This window comes from Canis lupus, chromosome 3 (assembly GCF_048164855.1).
Source record: "Canis lupus baileyi chromosome 3, mCanLup2.hap1, whole genome shotgun sequence".
Classification (NCBI taxonomy): domain Eukaryota; kingdom Metazoa; phylum Chordata; class Mammalia; order Carnivora; family Canidae; genus Canis; species Canis lupus.
In genome coordinates, this window is record NC_132840.1 from 47,037,841 (window position 1) to 47,046,464 (window position 8,624).

At 46.5% G+C, this 8,624-nt stretch overlaps 1 pseudogene; it reads left to right on the forward strand.

Moving 5' to 3' along the window:
• Positions 1-6,657: 6,657 nt before the first annotated feature.
• Positions 6,658-7,221, forward strand: LOC140624902 (large ribosomal subunit protein eL32-like; annotated as a pseudogene).
• The last annotated feature ends 1,403 nt before the right edge of the window (positions 7,222-8,624 follow it).

An 8,624-nucleotide genomic window follows, 5' to 3' on the forward strand; every position in this document is an offset into this window, starting at 1 on the left:
CGGTATCCTGGGATCACACCCTGAGCCAAAGGCAGATGCTCAACCGCCGAGCCATCCAGGTGTCCCTTCTTCTCTTTCTTTATGTTTTTTCTGATAGGTGACATTTCCACGGTTCAAGGACACAGTGTCACACGGCAACAGTTTACCCTCCTTTGCTCTGCCCCATGCATATCAAGGTTTCAGTTTCTTGTTTCTCCTTCCAGACTTTATGCATATACCGTGTGCAGAAACAGACACTCCTCATCTGCTTTTTACACCAAAAGTAGCAACAATAACATGTTCTGCACTTTGTCTTTTCACTTACCCCATTCTGGAGAGGCTTTCTGACCAGTACATCTTCATTTCTCAACACAGCCTCGTGACATCCCATTGTGTGACGCACTGTACTTAACCTGGCTGTGGTTGAGGACAGGTGGATTATAGCCAATCTCCTGCTCTTGCAAATAGCCCTGCAGCGAAGAAGCACATGCGTACATTAGTTCCAGCACTTTTTCTTGCCCTGCCTGCTGCCCTATGCCCCCTCCACCACAAATACCCCTCCCCACCTGCCTCGTCTCCCCTAGACTTTTGCCTGTCCAACTCCTACTCATCCCTCAACTCTGGGGTTAGATATCACCTTATCTGAGAAATGTTCTCAGAGGAGAGATAAATACGTGTTTATGAAGAACAAATAGTCCAGAGTCAGATTGGTTGGAGTTTGAATCGCCCCTCCTTCACTTAAGAGGAAAGTTACTTAACTTCTCTGTAGCTCTTTGATTTCTGCAAAATACACATGGTAATAATCTGTCTCTTAGTAGTTTGCTGGGAGGATTACATGAGATGATACATTACACCTGGTATTCATTCTTTCTGATGGCTGGGTAATATTCCATCTTGTGGATATATCATATCTTCTCTATCCATTCATCTGTCGAAGGACATCGTGGTCCTTCCAGAGTTTGGCTATTGTGGACATTACTGCTATGAATATTGAGGTGCAGGTGTCCCATTGTTTCACTGCATCTGTATCTTTGGGGTAAACACCCAGTAGTACAGTTCCTGGGTCGTAGGGTAGCTCTATTTTTAATTTCTTGAGGAACCTCCACACTGTTTTCCAGAATGGCTGTACCAGTTCACATTCCCACCAACAGTGCAAGAAGGTTCCCCTTTCTCCACATCCTCTCCAACATTTGTTGTTTTCTGTCTTGTTAATTTTAGCCATTCTCACGCCATTCTCACCGGTGTAAAGTGGTATCTCATTGTGATTTTGGTTTGTATTTCCCTGATGGCGAGTGATGTGGAGCATTTTTTTCATGTGTATGTCTTGTTTGGAGAAATGTCTGTTCATGTCTTCTGCCTATTTGTTGACTGGGTTGTTTGCTTCTTGGGTGTTGAGTTTGATAAGTTCTTTATAGATCTTGGATACTAGCCCTTTATCTGAGATGTCATCTGCAAATATCTTCTCCCATTCTGTAGGTTGCCTTTTAGTTTTACTGTTTTCTTTGCTGTGCAGAAGCTTTTTATCTTGATGAAATCCCAATAGTTCATTATTGTTTTTGTTTCCCTCGCCTTCATAGATGTGTCTTGCAAGACGTTGCTGTGGCCAAGTTCAAAAAGGTTGTCACCTGTGTTCTCCTCTAGAATTTTGATGGATTCTTGTCTCACATTTAGATCCTTTGACCATTTTGACAATGGTCATATGGTTTCACCCATATGTAGAATATAAGAAAGGGACCGTAACGGAAGGGGGGAAACTGAATGGGGAAAAATTAAAGAGGAAGACAAACCATGACAGACTCCTAATTCTGGGAAACAAACAAAGGGCTATGGAAAGGGAGGTGAGTGGGAGGATGGGGTAACTGGGTGATGGGCATTAACGAGGGCACTTGATGGGATGAGCGCTGGGTGTTATACTATGTGTTGGCAAAGTGAATTTAAATAAAATTAAAAAAAAATAGAATACCTCCTGGACCTTAGTAGAAACTAAATAAATGACACCATTATCAGATGTTTTTCTTCCAGCATGCCCTTTCTCCCGCCTCCCACATACAAATCATATTGTGAAGGCCTAAGTTACATGCCTTTCAACATTTTCCCCTGATCCATTCAACTGGAAATTAATCTCTCTTTCTTCCATACTCCCCCAGTATCCAAATGTACCAGTCAGGAATGCTTGCAGCTGCCAGGAACAGGAAACCCATCCAACAATGGTCTTGTAAAATATCTGGAGGTTACTATTCCCACACCTTGAGAAGTTGAGAAGTTGGCAACTACTTGGTGGAGTCATTAAAGATTCAGGCAAATCTCTTCTTCTTTCTTATTCATCATCCCCATAGTGTCACCTGTTAGTCTTAAAGTTGCCTCCTGGTTGCAGGATAGCCGCTGTGGCTTCAGCCCTCATACCACCTTCAAAGCCAGGAGGCAAGGATGGCTATAGTGATTCTTTCCCAGAATCCTTTGGGCACATTTCCATCATGCAGAACTGCGTCACGTGCCCACCTCCAGACAGGCACCACATTCTCTGAAATCTAGATACCTCTACTCCATCCCTGAACAAGATCAGGTTTCCATCAGTAGGAAGGGAAGAATGCTGGGAAGGTAACCATAGGGTCTGCCACACTTAGTAGGCACCTCTCTTTAGACAAGATCATTTTCTTCTTTTAGTGTGGTTCTACCTCTCTTGTTAGACCGTGGGCTTGCTAAAGGAGGATTCATTGCCAAGCCCCTTCATGTCCTCCATAGCGCCGTGCACAGCACCTGTGTGTAGTAAGAGCTCAGTCACCATCCATGGCTGAGGGATGGATGGAGCCCTGCCGAGCCACTGCCTGGTGATAGCCGACAAGGATTCTGATTTGAGAACCTCCCTGATTCAAGAACATTCTGCAAGACCTTTCTTATGCTGTTCCCTCATGCTCTCCTTAAGAACCCGAGGATTTATCACTCTGTTCCTGTGTGTGTTTGGGTTAACCTGGGTCATGAAGAATGAGTCACCCTGTCTGACATACTTGGAGAAAAGGAAATTTTGCCTGCAAAGGGCTGATGGTATCATAAGCATTCTGCCCAAGGAGGGGAGAGGCCGGGCTGTTTATTGCTTCTGGGAGGAATGGAGTCTCCAATCTGCGTGTGAGTGAGTCACTTTTTACCGGCTGGATCGGGGGCTGCTCCCTGATCCAGGCTGAGGACAAGCTCATCCCTCCCACCCCCGTCCCCACAGAGTGCAGCTGAGCTGTGAGCCAGTGGCCAAGTGACTGAAGGAGCCTCCAAAGCCAAGCTGGTTACCAAGTCTTTACCACATCAAATAATGCTTCTTCCCTTTGAGGTGGTAAAGGAGGCAGCCCTCGCTCTGTGTCTGTGTGTGAATTGGAAAGGACATGGTCCACAGAACAATGAAAGGAAGATATTGGATGGGTCCCACGCTTGGCTGTGGCTCATTTCCCCTTTGGCTGCAATTCTCTTAACTCCTTAGGTTCTGTCCCCCATGCCGCCCTCCTTCGTTCGTAAGAATCAGGAGATGGGGCGCTTTGGTGATGACACATCTGGAGGAGTGAAGTATCAGCTTACACACCACATTATAGGATGCCAGAATTCAAAAATTAAAAATACAATAAAATACAATAAGCCCTGGAAGTAAACTGGAGGTAATTTTATTTTTTCCTGATGTTTCAGAGGGCACATCTTGAGTTTCTGGTGAGTCCTGAAGCTCATCAGGATGAGTCCCCAGCAGCCAGGGAGGCACATGCCTCCAGGGGCTCTGGTTATTGGAGATTGGTGATCTGAAGTCTGAATAACCAGAGGTTAGGTCAAGAAGTAGGTCTTCTCTTAATTTTAAAAAATTAGCCCCACAGGATGGTATTTCTAAATGCCATGCTGGTTTGCTGCTGCTTTATCTAGAGTGTTCAACATACTTAAAACGTGACTGGTAAAGAAGATGTATCTTTGTGAACATTTAATTACACAGTAGCCTCGCAGATTTGGTGTCATCCCAAGTGTCTTGGTCCTCCTGCTGGCCAGATGCCCTAATTGCAAGCAAAATGGTAGGATTTCTTCTAAAGCCATAGGGTGAAAAAAAAAATAAAAAAATAAAAAAATAAAGCCATAGGGTGGGAATTTGGTGGGCCTAATTATACAGGCTGTGAAAGAATGCACAAGTATCTCATGGCAGGTGCATGACGTGGGGCTGCCACTTGTTGGTCAGCCTCAGTGGGTCCTGTGAAGTGAAGGAAATCTTTGCCTTGGCTCAGCTCAATTCCCAGCCCCTCCTCCCCCCTCCCCAGAGAAAGGGACTAGACCAGTTTCCACTACTTCTACAAAGCCCAGAAAAATCTGCTCCCCGAACCCACCGAGAGCCATATATTCTCTTTCGCTTCTGTCTGCAGGAGCAAAATAAACAGAAGCTTGGAGAAAATAAACACAAAAAGCGGGAAGGAGGTGGGGGTTGACTTGGACACTGATTTGCTTCTCGGCAAGAGGCCCATTTAGAGACAAAAATCGTCACCCTGCACTTTTCTCACTGGTCCTGAAATCACAAACAACCCCTTGGCTGGGGTCCTAACGAGCTTCTGACGAGTGTAGCCCGCCCTCTTGACACAGAAAACACAATTAGACATGCACAAATGGCCTCTGAAATACCAGGCGGGGCACTGAGCACTGGAGCTCTTCGAGAATTCCACCCTAGGCTTTCTCAGGAAAACATTGCTTGGGCTCGTTAGGGGTGATAATGGCTAATAACACCGAAAGAACATTGTGTTTTGGTTTCAAGCCCTTGGCCAGAGCCAGACCACCATGACAGTAAGAGAAGAGTGAGTGTGAGTGTGTGTGTCGATGTTTCAGAGGGAAGAAAGTGGAGTAAAACACATTAGTGTTAAGATCAAGTTTCCACCTCTAGCAGCCTGTGACATTGGGAAAGTTACTAATTCCTGGGCCCTCAGTCTTGGCGCCTGTAAAATGAGGATAATAATAGAAACTTCCCTCCCTCTGACGTGGTGATTAAATGAGATAGTGCAGGTAAAACACTTGGCGCAATGCCTGGAGCCTAGTTAGGACTCATTCAACATTGAGTATTATTAAAAGAACATGCTTTATGTGTTTTAGTCCATTTAAGAAACCATTTTCAAGGGTTTGTTTGTAAATGACCATGCAGAGCTGGCTGGGAACCCAGAAAGCACAGCCTTTGCCCTCGAAGAGCTTGAGAACAGCTGGGATGCCGAGAAAACCATTCTGGGCTGGGTTGGTTTGATGCTGGAGTGTTTGGTACAAACCAGGTGGCAGGTGTGGCTCGCTTGCAGGTGTTTATGCTCCTTCTAATTTTTGCTTGTTTCTTTCCTTAGGTGGTGGAGGATGGGCTGATGTGTTTGTGGGCTACAGACAGCAGGGGATGGGTCGTTGGCTCACTTAAGGTCCTATTAAAGAAATGAAATCTGCTGCATTTGCTTGTTATCTCTTCAAAACCCACTATTGTCTAGTTGTGATTTTGGAATTCCACACCATGTGAACTTGAGAAATTTTATCGTGTCACGTAATTGGAGAGAACAGAGATGGATCTCATCAGTTTCAGTCATAGCTGGATCCAAGTGCTCAAATAAAAAATCTCCTCTCTCTTTTTCTTCTTCCCTCTCTGGCAGTTTGCAGCTTACCCAGTAAGCCCTTAGCTCATGACTCAGATTAAGAGAGAGCTTCTCTCTCTTCCAGAATCCACATACTGAATTTTTTTTGGGGGAAGGATTCTGGTGGCCTTGCTTGGTCATTTGCCCTGTCCTTGGACCAATAACTCTGGGCAGGGAAATGGGGCACCACAGTTAGCCAGACCAGGGTCCCATGCTCATTCCTGCAGCCAGAGGATGATGGCCCAGTGGCCCCATGGGATGAACATGGACAGATGAGGATGTGTGGCAGACAAAACCACCTACACCAGTGACACTCTGTGGCTAGGAAGTGTAACAGATTCCAAGCACTTGGGGTGAGCAATTGGTATAAACTGTAAATTGGCCTTTCACCCAATTGTGTTTAAAATGGCTGGCCTGGGATCTGTGGGTGGCTCAGCGGTTTAGCGCCTGCCTTCGGCTGGGGGCATGATCCTGGAGTCCTGGGACTGAGTCCCACATCGGGCACCCTGCGTGGAGCCTGCTTCTCCCTCTGCCTGTGTCTCTGCCTCTCTCTCTCTCTCTCTCTCTCTCTCTCTCTGTGTGTGTGTGTGTGTGTGTTTGTATGTGTCTCTCATGAATAAGTGAATAAAATCTTTTTTAAAAAATAAAATAACAAATAAAATGGCTGGCCTGGCATGTGTTTGAAGAGTCAGCCCACTTCCCTGCATTCAAAAGTTGAGAAGTTTCTAACTATTCTTGAATCAAACCAGGTGAGTGAGGACCAAGTGTTCCCAACTGGGGACAAATGTACAATGCTGTGGTAGCCATTCCAAGACAGTGCCCTTGTACCCTGACTGATTTTATATCCTGGTGGAGTCCCCTTCCCATCAAGTAGAACTAACCTGGGAACCAATAAGATATTGCAGAAGTGAGTCCAAGGCTAGATCTTAAAAGGCATTGTGGCTTTGGCCCTGTTTCCGTTGGATCATTCTCTGGAGCAGTCAGCTCTATGGAGGAGTTCATGTGGCAAGAAACTGAGGAATCGCTCTTCCTCGGCGCCGCCTGTGGAGGTGGCAGCCATCGATTGCTGGGCATCATGGCTGCCCTCAGACCTCAGGTGAAGCCCAAGATCGTTTAAAAGAGGACCAAGAAGTTCATCCGGCACCAGTCAGACCGATATGTCAAAATTAAGTGCAACTGGCGGAAACCCAGAGGCTTGACAATAGGGTATGCAGAGGATTCAAGGGCCAGATCTTGATGCCCAACATTGGTTACAGGAGCAACAAGAAAACAAAGCACATGCTGCCCAGTGGCTTCCGGAAGTTCCTAGTTCACAATGTCAAGGAGCTTGAAGTGCCGCTGATGTGCAACAAATCTTATTGTGCAGAGATTGCTCACAATGTATCCTCCAAGAACTGCAAAGCCATTGTGGAAAGAGCAGCCCAGCTGGCCATCAGAGTCACCAATCCCAATGGCAGGCTGTGTAGCGAAGAAAATGAATAGACAGCTTATGTGCATGTCATGTTTATGTTAATAAAATCATAAAACTAAAAAACAAAAAAGAAACTGAGGAATCCCACCAATAACCAGCACCAACTAGCCAGGCACGTGCGCAAGCCACCTTGGAAGTGGCTCCTCCAGCCCCAGTCGAGCCTTCAGATGATGGAGCCCTGGCTAACACCCTGACTGCAGCCTCTTGAGGGACCCCAAGCCGGAACCACCCTGCTAAGCCTCTCCTGAATCCCTGACCCACAGAAACTGTATGAGATGGTAACTGTTTTTTTTTTTAAAGATTTTATTTATTTATTCATGAGAGACACAGAGAGAGAGAGAGGCCAGAGACACAGGCAGAGGGAGAAGCAGGCTCCATGCAAGGAGCCTGATGTGGGACTTGATCCTGGGTCTCCAGGATCACACCCCGGGCTGCAGGCGGCGCTAAACCGCTGCGCCACCGGGGCTGCCCCGAGATGGTAACTGTTAGTTATTGTTTTGAACCACTAAGTTTTAGGGTAATTTGTTACAGAGCAGAGGATAACAGATACAGGCAATGTTATGATATCCTCATCTCAATAGGAACAGAGTCATTTAGACAGTTTCCTCGGGTCATTTTCAAAGGACTTCTCAATGACCCTATTAGGGATTGCTACAAAATTGAAATTTCACAAGTGGAATTGTGCTGATAATACAGGGCTTCTCTGTCTCAACACTGTGAATTTGTGGGTTTAAAACATCAGGTTTATGCTTGTACTTCCCCCTCCAGTACTAGATAGTGCTGGGAAGGAGCCAAGTCTGAACAGCAAGGATGCCGTCAAAGATTTGCCAGGTGCCTTCTACGTTAAGAGCAGTTGTGGCTATCATGGAGCAATTGTGCGATTCCACTAGTGATGTGTAGCAGGAGTCCTTGGCTTCGGAACCCCAGTGGAATCCCCCCAGTGGGCTTCTGGCCGAAGCATCACCTGCCTCTCCTGGCAAGCAAGCTAGAATTCAAGGAAGCCTGACTGTGGGCCATTTGAATCAAGGGAGGTGAATCAAAAGTACATCCTGACCAGGCTCCTCAAAGCCCCACTCCACCGTGATGACTTAAGTATCTCCAGACTCAACTCCTCACCAGGTCCCTCAGTGTGGTTCTCCAAGTCTAGTCACCTCCACCGAGCTCTGCTTTTCCAAGTGAGTCTCTACTACTGTCCTACAAGCCCTCAACCCTCAATCACTTAGGTGCCAGGGCCCGGGCCCCATCCACAGAGAACCTTGCATCTGATCTCTTGTGTGCCCATTTCCTTTCCCTGATGATCCAGATGTTACCATTCATCATGGGCTTTTCTGGAAAACTTTCCAAAAGATTCCATTTCCCTCTCCCCCATTGCAGAACCCCAATAATTGAGAGAAATGACAATATTTAGTACTTCACCAGTGTGCAAGCCAGGACCCTGCAAGGCAATGGAATGCTTCCTCACACAGGGTCACACGACCTCCCCGGCTCTGGACTCAAGCAACTCATTTGGCTCTGGTTTCCTTGGAGCATCCCCCAGCAGCCCTGTGAGATGGGGCAGTCCCCCAGAGCCA